The following is a 19509-nucleotide window of genomic DNA, read 5'->3' on the forward strand; positions in this document are numbered from 1 at the left end:
GCACGCCAGTGCTCAAACCTCCGACGTCCGCGGGACATCGAACTCTCCTCGCTCAAGTCACTCGGTTCGCCTACGGGAGAGACTGGGTCGGCACAGACTCTCTGACTGTTTTAACGGCGCCTTAATACCACGAGACTCTTAGCTCCACATTGATTATCTGCGTGTGTGGTTTTCTCTCTCGCGTGTGTGTGTTACGTGCTTGAAACGACGTTCGAAACTATTAAGGAGCCTTGTCATGTTGGTGGCAACGTTCTCGTCCCCAGGCTGAAGATATAAAACTTTTGAACAAACCTCTTAAGAGTAGGCATGATAGAAATAGTGCAAAACAGTGCAATGAAACTAAAAGAAGGTGTCAGAAAATAGTGCATACACCAACGTGTTCATTTAGGCAGCAGATATGTTCACACTAGCGACATCCGCACTAAGTCACTTTGAATTCAGTATCGGAATGGAAGGTGTAGAAATGACAGGTTTTGATGATTCAATGTTCAAGATGGTCAAGAGTACGTCAGTTTCCCGTCTGTAACATTGCATCAAGATAAATACGAATTCAGAATGAATTCATCAAAGCGAATATGAATGTCAATGCGGTCAAGAAAGCGTCGTTTTCCCGTCTGCAGAATTAGCTTCAAAATGAATATGAGTGTTAGACCTGTCATGTCTAAAAGCCGCGTGACACTAAAGCTAATGTATAGTGCAGTGGACATGTTTAAATTTTCTGGAGTAATTGCGCATGCAGTAACATTTTCGTTAAGGTATAAAATTGGTTCCCCATTGTTTCTGCTCGTTGTTGTTGTTTTTTTCCTCCTTTTTGGAACTGGTGGCTTGTAAGTGCTTTGTGACGCGGCTCGGTTTTGGAAATAATGACTGTTTTTGAACGTAGCGTTCCCATACGTGTTTTCCATGCGCCTTCTCGTCTCCTTGTTCCTTTTGCGCTCAATTAACTCTTCCCAAGTTGACGAACGCCCAAATTCCAAGCGGGCCACTCGTGTAGGGCTTGAGTAAGGACCACCGAGTGTTTATCAAGCACGTTTATTTAAAAACCAGTGCTGTGTTGAAGCACGGAAAGGATGACAGCCCATCGGTTCGTTTTTATTCGCTGCCCCCTCAGCTGCAGCTCTGTCCGATATCAGCCGTAAACATTTCCTTCTTCAAGGGATATATCACACGAGCATAGCTGACACTCGCATTGGGTACGTTGGTCGCGCAGTGCAAGAGAAGCGAAAAAGGAAGTGGAGAAAGTTTACGCGTTCAGGATGGTCCCACCCAAGACGTCTTCCTCGGCATTCGCGCGCGACGCGCGCCCGCTCATTCGTTATCGTGCGGAAGCAACGGCTGTCGCCGCTTCCTCGCTTGATACTCGGCGAAGACGCGACCAACGACACGGTAGAACTCAACATCACGAATACTATTTCAAGTCACATAGTTTTGACAACAAATTTGACGGTTATTGAAATGTCTTTATTAAACAGCTGACCACTTTCCTGTTCTCTGTTTCTCTGCACGTCGAAGCACATAGTCAACACCTCTGATAGGGGCCCACATCTTCTTGCACATATTTATTTTAAAACTTGAGTAATATTAACAATGCACTTGAGACCTTGCAAATTTGCCTCGATTGCCCTTTACCGGTGCTATTACGCAAACGATCTGAAACCGTATGTCGTGTGTCGCAGCCTAGTATACATTTCGAATGTCAAACTTATTGAAAATACATTGCAGCCTTTCCCGTGCTCACTAGGCCAAATATAATCACAAAATCTGCTCAACTTCCCGCAAACCTGTATTTCTTGTAAAAAGCTGTCATAGAATAAATGTATGGCAGTACACTCATGCATGTTTACTACATACAAGCATCTCAGGCAAATGGCGGGCAAGTTTAGAAACTCGCGGAGCCCAGAATCCGTGTGAGATACAAGTCCGAGAGGATCAAGATTGCTCCCAGTGTCAACGCTTCAGCTGCAATGCAACTCGTCTCAAAAGACGAACACAGATTCTAATAGTATACCACCCATTGGGACGCATTCACTGTAATGCTTGGCAATATCACTCTTGGACTTTTAGACAATGTGCAAAACTGCATGAAACCGAGTTTGCACACTCCGCCTGGACTTTATCAAAGCTAGAAAATAACCCGCCACGAAGTATGCGTGCTTCGCTAAGCTGTAGTGTCTGCTCAAAAAAGACACCACATATATGTGTATAGTACTGCTGCTCTGCGCATTCAAAGATAAGTATAAAGCTTTTATTTTAGAATAGATATGCAAAAGGAAAGACGAATTGATTGTAACTCACCTTTTCAAATTTCTCTTATCTTTTATGTTTCCCACGAGGCAGCTTAACCAAGGTTCGCAGTCAGAGCGTCACCAGCGACAGGTCGCGCGCGAGGCTGTCGCACTGTGATAAGTACACTCTTCAGAGCACCTTGAAGGTCAATCACATTCCGTTACGGACTACCGTTCATCGAGCAGACAATAGAGATAACGCAGACCATTGCGGGTATGATCTGCATCATGCCACTTCCGTGGTGTCTCCCCGGGTCTTTACGGTGGCGTTCTTGTAGAGTCTGCGAGAGCTGATGATTGAATGAGACAGCTGAGAACAGCCCCTTCCGCTGACGTTAGCACACACGAATGCAAGCGTACACAGAGTCGACTGGTTGGGCCGACGGGGTTCGGGAAAACCACAGCGGGGCAGCCGTTGACGCCGACGCTCGCGTGTCGTCTGCTAGCAACGTGTCCGGTCCAAGAAACGACGCAGCAGCAGCAGAGGGCGACGTTTTAGAACGGGGCCCATTTCCTTTGCAGAGGCGTCTGTGACGGTGGGAGAGAACGTCCGGATCCGGTTTTCTACTGTGTCTTCCCTTTCGCTTTCGGAGGGTTCGCCGCCTCTTGCAGTCTTCCTTGCTCTCGCACAACTCGCTCTATAGCTCCCCTTGCTTCGTTAATTTCACCGCTCCTCCTCTTTTGCCTCTGGCTAGATACATTCGCGCATACGTCGCGCCTGTCGGTATTCTTACAACAGCGTGCTGCAGTTCGTTGCTACTTGTATCGGTTTTCATCGTTATTTTCCCTCTTCAACGCCTGCCCTCCTGCGCGGTTGCTCCATTCCGGGCAACGCGCGCGCAGCTAGACCACAGCACGATATTGTCAACTCGTGTGGCTCATTTAGCGGTCTTCTTTGAGTGTGAAACGGGACGCTTAAACAGGAAGCCGTGCAACACCACTTACAGCCTCGGTCAAGGCTGGAAACCACGCTACTTGCGTGCTTGTTTCCAACGTGTGCGCTCATGCTGCCAGGAAAACACGGTGGTCGCCCAACTTAGCTGTATCGTGTTACTGATGACGACGTTACGTTCGCACAAAGTTTACCCTAAAACGTCTGTGCCTCAGGCAGCAGCTAGAAAACAAAAGTAATCTAACACAACACTACCATGACCTTATCGTTACGATGTGTTAAATGTTGTGCATTGTGTATACGGGCCTACAGTTATGCGCATAAAGCCAGTCAACTCACCCGCCCGATCGTTCCCTTGGCCAACGTAATTGAAGGTCAGCACGTGCCTCATATTTCTGGAGTCACGCACACTTGCGAAGGAAGAACACGCAACCTGTCTCCTCACCGGAATGAGGCTCAACTGGCGCGCTTCCAAAAAATAAATAACTGAGCCAAGCATAGTTAAAAAATGTTTACAGATTGTGTGTCTGAAGTAGGATGTACGCATAGCTGCATTACGTGCTTTTTCACCTATAATTATGGTTAGCGACACTGCAAAAAAACAATGTGGTGAGTATATATCTTGCGGCTTCACTGGAGAACTTTCATGCCGATGTGACAGATAACATCGGCATGGAAACTTGCTGTATGTGTAAAAGTACTGTAAAAATAGATTCCCATGTCGATATCGGCCATGCGCCTAAATATCCGTATGCATGATTTCTTGCTTTACGCCGTCATCGCAATGTGGTGGCGGCGATCGTCGCCGGACATCGCAGTCACAACCCCAGCACCGAAACGCCACAGCCGTTGCGGTAGGCTTTCTACGTAAATTAAAACTCGAGCAAGCAAAAATCAGCTATACCGTGTCTTGTGGCGAATGTTGGGGGTATTGAGGTGGTTTTGGCACGGAAACGGAGTTCTGGCAATATCACGGTTAGACACCTCAGGAGCCCCGACAGGGCCCTTCAACACCAGGCCGTCCAGAAGGCCCAACAGGTGGCTGGCGAGCTCCGACTCCCAGTCCCCACATGGGTGGAGCCACCGGGCCGGCCCCCGTAAGGGGTGCCCAGGCCCCTTCAGGACCATTAATAAAGTTAATTCTCTCTCTCTCTCTCACGGTTAGAAGCCGTATGTGCAGTGATTACTATTTGCGTTATAAAGAAACAGCACGTATGAAATTCTCAGGCACCAATTTCTCACTGTTCGCTTTCCAACGCATGCTGATCGCACCTCGGCCCCTATTCACAAAATGATCTTACGTGAGAACTACTCGTAAGAACAAGATCCAGCCAATCGTGACGTTGGACACATTATTAGCGAAGACCACCGAACAACAAGGCTTACGAACAAAACTCTTTGTGGATTCGGACCCTTATATGCAACATATACATTGAAAAAGGTATGAGCAAATAATAAGCACGAAGTCCCATGAAAATAAAAAGAAGTCAAAGCAAAATTGTGGGCTTAACGTCCCAAAACCGCACACAGGCAATGGGGACGTCGTATGTGTGTGGAGGTCTCCGAAACAATTTCCACCACCTGGCGTTTCTTAACTTGCACTAACCCTAAATGCAGGAGCATTCTGCCACCATCAGAATGCTGCGGTTGAAGCAGAGTCTGTGAATTGGTGCCGTAACCTCGCGCTCTGCAGCAGAGCGCCATAGCTCTCACCCGCTGAGGATTCAAGAGTAATTTAAGAAACACAATTTTTACGTCCCATCGGTACAGATGCTAAGGCAGCCTACGCAAAGTTTGCTTCATTACTACAATCAAGATGCGTAAAAGTAGAGCACAAATCTCGCAGAGCAGCGTACCTGTCCGCACCACCTTGTATGAATGAGGCAATGCTTAAAGTGATTAAATTACGAGAACACTAGCTGACCAAAATGAAGCAAAATAAATGTAACGGCTATTATAAGGAACTGTTCAGAAGCCACGCAACCTAGCATTATCGATGATGAGAAAACAAAAAATGAATATTGGAGTAACCTTATCATGAAAGCTAATGGTATTACAAAGGAAATTTGGCTTATAATATAGGCAGTCACCAAACCGGAACGGTAACAACTTATTTTACCTGACGTAAATGTTATCGGTTGTAATGAAGGGGAACTTGCAGAACTATTCAACGATTGTTTCGTAAACATAGGAAAACAGTTGGCAACCTTTACAAACGAGGGATATGACTCACCATTCTCAACTGTTCACAATGATACCTTCGTTTTTCGAGAAATTACAGAAGCTGAAATCACTGCAGTTGCACGTCAGAGGTCATCCGACAAGGCCACGGGTCATAATGGAATACCAGTTAAGACACTGAAGGACAACATTGAAACCTTATGCAAACCTCTTGCAGTAATTTTCAACCAGTCATTCGTGATAGGTGTGTGCCCTGAACAACTTAAGATAGGGAGGGTGACACCAATACATAAAGGAGAATGTCCCGACAGCTTAGCAAATTACCGCCGTCCCATAACAATTTTATCATGAATAGGATAGGAATAAACTTTATTTGTCCAGCGGTTAAGGCTGTTGGTGCCCGGGGCTAGGCTGCCAGGGGTCCATCGCCGCAGAAAAATCTTTCGAGATCCTCGGCAATGGCCCTGGCCCGCTGGACGGCCCACTCCTGGTCCTCGGGTGCCTCGCTGAGGAGGGCGGCTTGCCATCTCTCAGCGAGGCGCCCCGCTTCAGAGGGTCCTGCTGGAACACCCTGTTTTAGAAACTGGTAGCCAAAAGAATGACTTAATTACAAAATACAGTATCCTAACTCCTAATCAACATGGCTTTAGAAAGGAATACTGCACGGCTACAGCAGTAAATTTTGGTGTAGAAACAGTAAACCGTGCTTTAAACAATAACCAAATCATCATAGGTATCTTCCTAGATATAAAAAAGGTTTTTGATTCAGTGAACCACACTATTTTGTTGTACAAGCTCGAACGCTATGGTTTTAGAGGAACAGCTTCAAAATGTTTTCGCAGCCATATGACTCAGCGGACTCAGTTCGTACAAATACTTGGCAACAAACCAGACGGTAGACTAGTTGAAACGGGAGTACCGCAAGGTTCAGTACTTGGGCCGATCTTGTTTTCCCTCTTCATCAATGATTATTCTCTCTCCTTGACCTACACGCAAGCCGCTCTATATGCAGATGACATTGCCTTACTTATAGCACGCCGCTCTCTTCAGGAAGGAGAATTACTCGCTAATAATGAACTACAAGTAACTTCTCAATGGTTTAAACGAAACAAATTACTGCTAAATACAAAGAAAACTAAGTACGTTGTTTTCGCCTCTAACCGAAAAGTGGTACCTGAAATATGTGGGCTGTACATTGGAGGAAATGCTATTAAGGAGCTAAACGCACATACTTACCTTGGCGTGACTCTCGACTCATCATTCCATTGGGCAACTCATATTGATCATCTATGCAAAAAACTAAGCTTTAAATGCTTCACGTTATTTAAAGCTCGAAACTATTTCAATTTACAGACACTCCGTATATTATATTCTAACGTATTTTACTCTCACCTAACATACTGCATAGAATCATGGGGCTACACGTATGCTTCACATTGTTCGGTGGTTAGCATCCTGCAAAAAAAGAGCTTTACGAACCATTGCATCGGCGCCCAAGAACGCACCATCCACAGAACTTTTGAAAAACCTCAACATAATCCGATTTAATGCCGTTAGACAATATAAAAGTGCTGCATTAGTAAACAAAATAATTTACAAGAACGTACCCTATCATTCATCAGTTTTATTAAAACCCAGGTGTAACATTCGACAGCCAGAACAAAAAAAAAAATCTTAATCTGCCGGTAGTCCACAATATTTATGGCCGTCGAACAATATTCTTTGTTGGCGCAAAAATGTGGAGTATACCTAGCTTGATAAAATGTCGGCCAAGTATTGCGCCGTCGCTCAAGAGACTCTTTCTTTCGGGCAGCTACCAGTCACCATATTAATATTGTACTCGCAAACTACTGCTGATAGTGTATACAATGCGCATTGCTGCTGCAATTTTCATGTTAACATTGTACTCGCTAATTGATGCTGTACTTACACAACCTTTTTGTAACGGATCCTAACTAGCCATTGTCACAATCATTTTAGTATATATTTTAGTGCAATAAAACCTTCTTCCTCTTCTACTGCGCCATCACAGCGGGCAAGAAGACTAGGCGCTGCTGCTTTCACGCAGCAGCTAGGCCCGTTTTACGCTAGAATCGTTCGTAAGAGAAAATTTTAACCAATCTTGACGCTGCACATATCATTGGTCAAGGCGCCTTGCCATGGCAAAAAGCGCTTAGGAACGAAAGCATTGTGAATTCGGTGAGTGATCCCCGTTTGTGTTGTGAGATACTTATTTATGCACTTTTGTAAATAAAAAGGTTTTACACACACACACTTATCCGGAGACGCAAAATACCACCTCTACAGCGAATGGAATAACCGCCCCGCGATGTTATCGCCGACTCCATACGTGTCACTTGAGCGAATAATTTCGCCTCTTTGCAGCTCCCGAGGCACGGTGAATATAGCAGGGCCGGTGGAACGTAGCGAGTCCTTTCACTCGGTGCTATATCAACCGCCGCTCACGACCGGATGATTCTGGTGATGAGATAAGCGGAGCGACATTCAGACCACTGACGAAGAGCGAAAAAAAAAAAAAAGGGGGGGGGGGGATTGGAATGTGATAGTTAAATTATCCCGGCCTATAGAATTTGTCGAGCGATCTGCTGAACGCCGTATTCGCTTGACCCTAAAGAGCAAACAAACAATTACGCAACGCTTGAGACGGTGGGAAATACGCTGTTTGTTTGCCCCTCCTGCGCTTGAAAACACGGAAGCTCACGCCGGTTGCGCAATGACCCGCGCGTAACCTCGAAGGCCAGGACAGCTGCTATACATATAAACGACGTCAGCGAAAGCAGCGCAGCCGTGGAGACCTCATGGTTACCGCACATATAAGCATGCTTATAGCAGCCGATGTGAAGCGTCTTTATTTGTTTTAGCTTATATATGCTACCGAACACGTGCAGGTTATAAGGTGGCCGTTTAGTTTTCCGCTGCTTTCTTTTTTTTTTTTACCTATCATTTCCTTGTTTTTCTGCCTTCCTCTCTGGCCGTGAGGATGGAACACCACTTACGCACGTGCCGTTTCGAAGTAACCTTAGAGCTTATATTACGGAAGGTCGTACTATATGTACCGTACGGATTGTCTTCTTTTCTCAAACTGCCTGTTCTCTATGTCGCTCATGTGAACGCGGTCACTGCACTCGCAAGAAATTTAAATAAGCTAAGGTGATGCTATAAAATTTATAGAGTCTATCCGCTCATACGCGCCCCGATCCAGTCACCCAACTTGTCTACTAGCTTGGGCTACTGCCTCTTTGCATTCTTTCAGAATTGTCATCCCGTTGATGTCATGCCGTCTTCGTCAGACTGTCTTCGTCGTTCCACTGACACTTCTTCGTCATTCCATCTTCAGTCACTGTGTCATCGTCATACATTTATCATGCCGTCATGGTTGTGGCAGACCCTGGTGAACGATTGTGAAAAGCAAGTGGCCGAACCCGGAGACATTGTATATGCCACTTGATCAGCGGTCAGACGTAATCAACTCATTTTTTTTTATTTTGTTTTCACTCGTGAGTCTGCCCCGAAGGACCTTGGTTTGTCCAGCTACTGGTTCCCCCGCATGCTTCCTATTACTGTTAATTCTCAAGGCATTATGAAGCTCATTGAAAACCTGAAGATTTATAGTGCCCGCGAGCCCGATAACATCTCTGCTAAGATACTAAAATGTACGAGAGCAATTTCCAGTCTAATATGACAAATAATTTTTACCCAGTCTATTACCGACAGCTCACTTTCAAATGACTGAAAAATTTGTAAAGTGGTACCGGTATATAAGTCAGGCAGCCGCTCTGATCCTTCAAGCTATCGTCCCATTTCTCTAACGAGCATTGCCTGCAAGACTCCTAGAACATATAATATATTCGCAAATAGCATGTCATCGTGGTGATCATTCCTCCTTTTTTCACAATCAACACGGTTTCCGACCTGGTTTGTCATGCGGTACACAGCTTTTTGAATTTGTTACTGAACTTCATCTGAACTTAGACGCATCACTTCAAACCAACGTCATCTACCTAGACTTTGCCGAAGCATTCGACTGTGTTCCCCATCAGCGACTTTTGGCCATGCTTTCATTCCTCGATCTCAACCCTCTCGCATTTTCATGGATCCGTTGCTTTGTTACAAATCGCTTCTAGTACACAGCTGTCGGAAATCATTGCTCTGTCACTGCTAGCGTGATCTCCGGCGTACCACAGGGGTGCGTCCTCGGTCTCCTTCTCTTTCTCATCTTTATAAACGACCATCCCAACGGCATTTCATCCTCTATGCGACTTTTCGCAGATGACTGCGTACTTTATCGTCGCATCACAGACCAAACCGACCATGCAATGGTTCAACAAGACTAACATTTAATAGTAGCCTGGTGTTCTAATTCTCTAATGAAACTTAACATCTCCAAATGTAAAGTTATGCGGATCTCCCGTAAACACTCTAACAAGGAATACCAGTACTCTTTAAACTCGACAACCCTATCCACCATATTGTTATCTCGGTATCACTATTAACAGCAAGTTGACCTGGACCGACCACACCAGAAAATTGGCTACGGACACTGCTAAATCACTTGGTTATGGCAGACGTACCCTTGCCCTGTGCCCCCCATCCACACGAAAACTAGCTTATGAAACTTTCATTCGAAGTAAACTTGAATACGCCTCAGCTATTTGGAGCCCGCACCAAACTTACTTAATCACCACTTTAGAATCAATACAAAATTGTGCCACTAGATTCATAACTTCCAGATACAGCCGTCAAGAAAGCGTCAGTGCGATTACATCATCCTTAGGAATCGAACCATAGCTGTTGCATCGGAAAATTGCAAAGCTGTACCTTTTTCACCTACTATATTATAACTTCCCACAACTACATGGAAAGCGTCTTATCCCACCAACCCGCACATCTCGCCGTCTTTTTAGCTCTTACAGCATCCAGCGCTTGCATGGTTCAACATGTTCCTTTAATCAATCGTTTTTGCCTAACGCCATCGCAGAGTGAAACAATTTACCAGATAGAGTTGTAAGCGAGCGTAACCCAAATATCTTTAAACCGCTGATTACTGATCACCTCAAACTCTAACCTTAATGATTTTTCTTTCTTTTGCGATTGTCAATTCGCATTGTGACTTTTCTGCTGATTTGCCTTTTACACTGTATTCAGTGTGTCTCTACGTGTTTCATTTTTTAGTTCTGTTCTCAAATGAATCCACAGGCTGAGTTCTGTAGAAAAATGTGACCATGTCTTCCTTCTTATTCTTACCTTATGTAACCCCCCCCCCCCCCCCCCCCCTTATGTAGTACCCCGACAGGGGTCCCTAATGGAAAAATAAATGTTATGAATAAATAGCCGCAGCAATTGAAATATCAGTGACCCCTACACGTTCTACATAAAGTTGTCTTCAGCAATATGCTGTATCGCTCCCTTGCTCGAATGCTAGTCACAGTAACGTCGACCGTCAACGGGAAAGGGGTGCTGCGTTAATTTCCAATAAGAGCTGAGATTGTCGGTTCATTTAGAGGAAGTGACAAAACGCACTACATGGGATCAGGTGGCGCATTCTGAGAGCTCCATGGCTTCGGTGAATTGCGCCATACGCAGTCTCCGGGATCGGCCAACTTTGCTACGACACTCGCTCATCAGGGTCGGCCATGACCATAACGGCGTTATACGACGACTGGATGAAGATGGCGTAGTGGCGACAATGGTATTAAAAAGGCGGTATGTCAACGATGGCATGACGACAACGAAATGAGGATTCTGAAATGATGACGTATAACTACGACAGCACGACGACGCCACTAGGTCAATTGCATGATGACGACTCTTTGACGACGATGGCATGAGTGCGCGAATCGCATGACAAAGCTTGAATGACGACGATGGAAAAACCACGATGGCATAAGACGATTGCATGATAAAGAATATGCGATGACGACTGTATGACAGCGATGCTATGACGATAACGGCATGACAACGGCGGCGCGATGAAGACAGCATGACGACAGTACGACTATGATTGAATGACGAGGAAAATGGCATCGATGGGACGACAAAGGCCGTATGGCGACGATGGCACGATGACAATTGGACGACGTTTCTCAAATGATCACGATGCTGTGAAGGGGACGGCATCACGATGACCATATGAAGACGATGGTCTGACGACGACCGTATAATGATGACTGCGTGACCACGACGGTATGACAAGAACGGGATGAGGAAGCTGGAATGACGACAATTGAATGACCGTGATGACACCGGGATGACGGATGGCAACAAATGCATAAAGATGAGTATATTAAGACGACCCAATGAGATGATGGATTGACAATGGCGGCATAAATGAGATTCACAACATGATTACGATGAAATGACGAAGTAGAAATGAGGTCGATGTAACGACGTAGGTGGTATAAGGACGACAGCATGACGACAGTTGGATGAGGTTTCTGAAATGATGACGAAGGTACAACGACAGCGTTACAACGAGGGCACGACGACAGTTGGATGACGAAGCTGTAGTGATGGCGATGGAAGGGCCAAGACGGCATCAGGAGCCCGAGCACAAAACTAATGGCCCAAGCTATCTGACAACTTGATAGACTGGCTCGGTGCAAGATTAGATAGATAGATAGATAGATAGATAGATAGATAGATAGATAGATAGATAGATAGATAGATAGATAGATAGATAGATAGATAGATAGATAGATAGATAGATAGATAGATAGATAGATAGATAGATAGATAGATAGATAGATAGATAGATAGATAGATAGATAGATAGATAGATAGATAGATAGATAGATAGTCAGCCTCGCATAGAGATTGACAGAATAAATAAAAAGAAATTTCAGCCAAGTAGTTGCATATTTTGCATTAAGCGTCTTTGTCTTCATCTTCATCACTGTCATCATCCTGTTTCTTGCTACCGCAGTCTTTCACACAGATCAGCAGTAAGAGCATGAATTTTCTGTCCAACCTATCGTATTTATGTTAAATAAAATATTTTCCAGGCTGACTTATTATGCAATCTAACTTGAGGATTGGGGAACCCGATGCTACATTGGCCTGGTCCTCGGGCTGCATCGATTTGCCATCGACATCAGAGCGCCGTCCCAATAACATGGCGCCCCTGGGAGCCCTTGATTGGATCTTGAGTAAACAGCCGTGCTGAGTCCTTGTTAGAGTTTAAATTTGGAATCGCATCAAATTCTTCCCGTGATGAGCTGCCACCCCGAAGGCGCGCCGAGCCACAGGGCCCGCAGTGACAGTGTGGATAGCAACGCCAGCCGAATGAATCGCAGCACGCCTACTGAGAAGCCGGCTTATCAGGAGTTTCGGGCCAGCGCCAGCAAAGTGCTCGCAGAGCGACTACGGGAACGAGGACCCGCAACGCAAAGACAGCAGCAACACCAGCGGCCGCTGGAGCGGGGGACAGCGGAACAGACGCTGCAGTGCAACTGCTGCTGCCGGATCGTCTACGATGGCTGGAAGGCTGTGCATTGCGAGCATGTAATCTGCATAGACTGCATGGTGAGAACTTCGCAGGAGTTAATTCACTGTCAAGTGTGCATCATGATGTGCTACCAAGACGGCGAGCACAACACGTGCGTGGTGTGCTTCGGGTGCGAGCTACTGTGCCGCTGTCCGGAGCGGCTGGAGCGGGTCGGCATGTACGGGGAACTTCGTTATCGAACAACCGGCAGAAAGCCTTTGGAGTTCTACAAACGGGTGACGAGGGCATCTCTGTCTACAGCGGCAGGAAAAACAAATCTGTCTACCGTTGTTGGCGATGTTCCCGGCAGGGGCCATATCAAGAAAAAAAGTCTAGAAAGAGAAGAAAAGTTGGATCGAAGAACACCCGAAAACCTGAGAAGACTGAGCGCGAAGCAGCAGAAGATGGAGGCAAGGCTAAAATATTTGGAGAACTGTTTTGCGAGACTGCAAAGGAGGGTGGAAGACCTGGAAAACGCACGGCGACCAGAGGCGCTGTTTCAGCAATTCCAAGAGCAACAACAACCCGGAGGTATGTACCAAACACAATTCCAAGAAGCTAGGCAGGCGCAACCAATATTCCAGACACCAGATCCCTGGCAAATGCAATCCCTGCGTCAGCCTTACACAGGCTGCGATCCGATGGCTGAAGCTTTCTATCAGCCTCCTAACAGTTATCAAGCAGAGTATCCAGTTCACCAGAACGTATTGTCGCAGCGGTCACTGTTCGATGCGGTGAGACTGGCAGCAGGGCAGCAGGGCGTTCCTCAAAATGTAGAGGGGTCGCCAAGGCGAGCTTTTGTGGCGGTTGTTCAAATGAACTCGCAAAGAGGAAGTCCAGACAGTGGCCTGTTCGATCCCTTAAACCATATCGACGGATATCGTCAGCAGAACGATTGCAGAATAGGTATGGAAAGCTCCATAATAATAAGGGAGATTTCCAACGATGACGAGGAAGGCGAGTACCGAGAGGAAACAGGTGACCGCGCGAAATGTCCAGGTCAGTCTTCATGTGAACCGTCATCGTCGTCTAGCGATACAAACCCTATTCGTAACATAAAGGCTGCCAGCGCAATAAAGCCCCAGAAGAAGGACGCGGAGACCTCAGTGCAGATGGGCACACTCGTTGCGGAACTCGCCAGGCTATATGACAGGGTAGCGGGGCTCGAGGTTGACAATGAAAGACTGAGGGACGACCAGAGGAACCTACAGAAGGCGAACGCTAAAATGCGCGAAGTCGTCAAGGAGCTTCAATGCGAGCAGGCGTGCTCCAGGCAAACGCTGCCCATGCAGATACAGCAGCCACCATTAGTCATGCAAACGCAGATTCAACAGCCTCAGCAAACAATGAGCATGCACTGCGGTCCTGGTGGCGCTTCAACCACAGCCGTTAAGCTCGGAGTTGATGCCTTTGTTGACAATTCAAGCACTCAAGGTACTACGAGTTCAAGCACTCCGCACTCAAGTGATCCGTCCAATTCATCCGAACCCAGCGAGGCAAGGAAACACACTAAGGTTGACGAAGAGATAAACATCGTGGTACAAAATTCTCCCGCAGGGGAAGTTTTTCTCAAAAATGAGGCGACGCCTGCAAAGACTATGGCGTTCACTCAAGCACCGACAGCAGACAACACGCCGTGGCGGGCTCATGGTACCCCGCAATACAAAAGAACAACTTCGTTGCCTAATCACTCGTTAGGACAACAAGTGAGTGACTCTGAGCTTGAGACATACAAGAGACGAGTAAACGACATCATGGACTGGTACAACTTGTGCAAGCGCAGAGAAGCATATTTGGAACAGACTACGTTGGCATATCTGAGACAGACGCTAAGTAACAGCTGCCACTTTCTTGACTACGACCGTCCTTTTCGCTGGGAGCTTGACAAATGCCTGAAACTCAGCTCCGGGAAGTCGTGTTTCCGAGACTTCAGGGTTTTCAGTGGTCCCATCATTGATGTTGGCTGCAGAGGTCTCATACGCTTCGTGGTAGACCCCTTACCCTCGTCATTCTGCGTGTATGTTGAGATCCTTATTTCCGCCAAACCTAAACGTGCTCAAGGCTATGTGCTCAGGATTCGCGACCCCGATTCAAGAAAGGACTTCCACTGTCAGCGATACAATTCAGAAGACATGTTTGGGTTCCGAGGGGTTCTCTCGTATCCTGGTACGCCATGCCTTGGCTTCTTCTCCATAGTGGTGCAGGTCGACCCGGACAACTTGTCACTGGCTTTCAGAAGCGGCGGCAGACTCCTAATTGAATTGGCTAAGACACGGTACGACGAATAAACATGCTTTTTTACCAGCCTTTCGCAAGTATAATATGAGCGTTGTCTTGTTCATAAGCGATATTAAACGTTATCCAAAGTGACCACATATTTTTTATAATAATAGTAATAATCACGCAGAGAGAAGGTGAGCGGAGGATTGTTGGAGTGTAAATTTGGCCACCTGAGACAAATTGAATACTATGTTAAACCGCATGTTTTTACGCACTTTGGTAAGGATATGCGAAGCTGCTACGTATTAGAGGTGGTCAACGTGCTGGATGATAAGCTTTGCTATAATAATAAAGGAAAAAAGAAAATGAAACATATTAAGAACTGGTGTGCATAAACCATAGCTCTTGTATCGATTACCTGAATTTTTTTGCACTGCTAAAGTTTGTTACATTGTTCTCGTTATAGTCAAGTCTTTCTAAATGTTTATGATACGTATTTTACTCAAAATATTGCTCTTTCTCTCTATGCGTGTGAACTTTTTTTTTTTACTCTGCCCACTGCCCGATGAGCCAAACAAGCACATTGGGCTTCGGTGGAGCATCATAAGTCCTTTATATATGCTTATCCAAATAAATGAAATTGGCTTCTATTTTATTGTATTTTAGCTGGGTTTCGACGCGCACTGAAGTATCACTTCACCGGCGTAAATGCAATGCAATGTTTATACAAATATACGGGATCACACATATGTCTCACGATGACGAAAACGTTTTGATGTATACGCGCAACGTTCCCTTTAACGCTACACAAAAATGCACGATAAATTTAATTAATGCAACGCAATTCTCTAATGGCCTTTTGCAGTGACACGTTACTATATATGGCACCGCTCACAAGACACGGTTCCTTCCCGTTACGCGGGTACGTTACGCGAGCTCGCATCGTCGATTACGAACACTGTGATTGCTAAGAGTTCAACTAGCGCCATTTTACGTGCTTGAGGGGCCATCTTGCCATAAATGGAAGTGGTGCAGCGAACTAACTCGTGCCCCGCACCTTCTCGAGCGTGTTCTTGTTGATGGTGTTATTATTACTTCGCATAATAGTGAGATGTGGTGCAGTGCGTAGAGAAATACGAGACGTAACGTTTAACGTCTCGATAACTCTTGCGTTTCTGATTTCTATTATGGTCACTTGCTGATGGACGCCTTAAGTCATTGCTCGGCGTCGCGTTTACGAACCAGCAAATGTTTCCGTTATGCACCACGCTTTGTAGCGTAACGAAGGCGTTCTTGTAGCGCTCGACGCTTCTTTCGTTCTCTTCCATACTGTTGTTCCGTCCGCCCCTGGTGAACCGACTACGACGGATAGGCCATGAATAGGGCAGTTGTAGGAAGCTAAAGAAGGAATATTGTATAACTTAATAAAGGGGTATTAAACGCATACGTTAATGAATAATCATAGTAAAGGAGCTTAATTAACTGACTATGCTATTATGAATTTTAGCCGTATATTAAACAAGAGATGCTACTGATGTTGCAGAGTCCTTTACGATATGAGAGAGAAAAAGAACATTGAAATAACTAGCATGGCAGTCTTCCCCGATGGAAACATATGCGACAAGCACTGCGTTCATTTGGAGGCACTCAGGGCGGTCAACCAACAAGCCCTTTAGGCATCTAATAAGCAGAAGCTTAGCATTCTTGGAAAATATATTATCAAGTCGAACACTTACACTAGGAGCCGGTACATTTGAGAAAACCACATCACAAATTAGTACTCGCAAAGGTTCCAAGAGCCTTTGCGCAAAATTTGCCTGGGGTCAGTAGTCGAGAGTCCACTGATACAAAAAAAAAAAAAAAATGCTGCTGGCTCACGAATGAGCACATAGTAGGAGCATCTCTGGGGAGATGCATAGATGTTCAGAAATGTTTGTACAGTCGGAATACGGAACCGAGTTTGAAGAGAAGTTAACCGTGTGTCATGGTCGAGAATGTTATTCACGACAAATTTTGGGTAGCCGAGACACAAAATAGTGCCTCGCGCTCTAAAAGAAAAAAGGGGCGTAATTTGTACAGGGCCACCTAAGAACCAAATTCAAAATTAGGGCGAACATTCATCCAATAAATCATTAGCAGTCTCCCTGCGCATTCCGAAACATGCATTGCTGACTCTTCGCAACGATCCAAGCACCATTAACTCAATGCATAAACTCAATTTGTGAACTCAAATTAAGCCTTTATGTATGCATTACGGCCAGATATTTGAGTGTTTCAACATGTGGAATGATTTGTTGGCCATGCATAAGTAAAATTCGGACAGGAGGCGTTAAGAGGAATACAAGAATCGCACTTTTCTTGACTTTGGGTAGCATGTGTTTTCCATTAAGCCATGCTTCAATATCGCTCAAATACAACTGCAGCATTTTTCAGAATCAATGTATACCATTTAAATCCCCAAAATGCAATGTCATAAACATATACGTATACGTGCATGCCACGGTTAATAATGAATAACACGGCGAAGAGAACTGCGGCTTGAGGAATGCTTGTTGTCTTTTTATACTGGTCAGAAGAGAAACTGTTTTGAGTCCCATTTTGTTCACTTCTTCCACACTAGGCAGCTTCTGTTGGCGACAACTTCTTCACTTCTGCGTGGTCGACTTCTTCACTTTTCTTCTGCCGACAAACCCAGTTGCACATACCCCGTGGCCCAAGTCGTTGCCTGTTCGGCAAGACAGCAGCAGCCAGCAGCTATCATTCCCAAAGTTAGGCGATAAGACAAAGAAAGCTTAGCTTCAAAAAAAAAAAAAAGTAAAAGACGCAGATCCAACGCGATGCGGGAATCTAGGTGTCGCGAAGCTTGCTTGAGTTAGCGAGGTATAGCAGCAATATAGTGGACAACATGAGCACAGCCTTTTTGCTTGTGGCTGCTAGCTCTATACGTCACGAAGACGTAGGCTGTATGTGATGCTTGTCGAGCAAAGAATCTTGTTTTGAGGTATATGCACAGAGAAGTAGCTAAATGCACTGGGCCCTTTTTGTCACGGTGGCACATTCATTCCGGGGGATTCGCCATGAAAGGGCGCACACTTAGTGGCACATATCTGGTTGCACAGTGACCTCAGTTGTCATCTAGGACGGGCAGCAGCGGGAGAGTGGAAGGAGGCAAAGAAAGCTTTGTTTTAAATTTTCGCCACGGAATTGTATGACCAGCTCACGCTGAGAACGCGCTTACGTTGAATTAATTGTGCCCACTCATACAGATATGCAGTTTGACAACATACAGTTTCCACCGTTGTGTCGTCACCCGCTTCTTTGTATTCGGTCCTTGTGCGCTGCTCCCTTCAGTATTCAGTAAGAACGCATGCCAATTTGTTCAGCTATCGACTGTAGTATACAGACATAAACTGGCACGTACGTTTCTATCAATTACTCCCTTTGAATGGACAATGCAAAACCTACGTAACTACTTGTGGTGTTGGAATAGCAAAATCTTCGAATCGAATCAATTATGAAAATTCGAGAGAAACTACCTCCAAATATATCGAATCGAATATCGCATATTTTGTCATACGAAAAAGAAAAGGGAGGCTTATTGCAATAATTTACCCGCCTTAGTTACAGGCATATTTAAATGTATGTTGTACAGTGCGCAAATTGATTTGCGATCAAATCAGAAGCTTTAAGTTGAGGAACATAAGCTTTTAGTTGTCTAGTGCACCATGAAACTGAAAGCCGTAAAAAAAGGCAACAAAACACGTCACCACTTATGTGTATACGCGAGTGCTCAGCTGGTTCAAGGAGAAAAAGTCTCATACCATCGCACCGCACACCGCTTTAAAGGGGCGGAAACATGGCGCAAATAGTCCAGCTAATTAATCGCTGTGCCTAAATTGAGACAAAAATGCGCGTATAGGTTGCCTAGAAGTGCGGCATTCAGAACAAATGATTGAAAATTATTGATCGAAATACATGTACCCCTTGCGTTCAGCGCTCAGGAACTGATGCCCCTGCACAGCAACCGCAACTCCCTGCAGTATACTCATAAATACGCATCATTCATCAGCTGCAGCGTTCTCTGTCCCTTTAAACTCCGATAAGTGCTGTTATCTCTTGTATATTCGAAAGGAACGAATATTCGAAATTTGCGAAAATTGAATACTCGAATCGATGACAAATCTAAGAGCAATGACTTCTCGGTTGGTATATGAAATTTTGAATGTTCGCGCAACCATCGTAAATAATCGACGCGCCGCGTTTCAGTTTCGCGCCATTTTAGCCACTCTTCCTCCTAGTGGCGTGTCCATTCGCTAGAGAGCGCCATACGCACAAGCATAGAGCGCCCTCTGTAATTTGAGCCGCGAAGCCCCGGCGAAGCACGCGACGCAGCGCCAATGGGGAAGTGAACTGGGAAGCGCTCGCTT

The 19509-nt window shown here is 45.5% G+C and overlaps 1 protein-coding gene across 1 annotated transcript in view; it reads right to left on the reverse strand.

Annotated features, from left to right (window-relative positions):
* The window catches only part of LOC119449406 (allene oxide synthase-lipoxygenase protein), a 65329-nt gene extending 62567 nt beyond the window's left edge, over positions 1-2762 (reverse strand). The window contains exon 1 of the mRNA XM_037712576.2: positions 2296-2762. The gene's annotated coding sequence lies outside the window, so the exon portion shown is untranslated. The remainder of the gene's footprint in view (positions 1-2295) is intronic.
* Positions 2763-19509: the final 16747 nt, after the last annotated feature.

The sequence above is a fragment of the Dermacentor silvarum genome, chromosome 4 (genome assembly GCF_013339745.2).
Source record: "Dermacentor silvarum isolate Dsil-2018 chromosome 4, BIME_Dsil_1.4, whole genome shotgun sequence".
Classification (NCBI taxonomy): Eukaryota; Metazoa; Arthropoda; class Arachnida; order Ixodida; family Ixodidae; genus Dermacentor; species Dermacentor silvarum.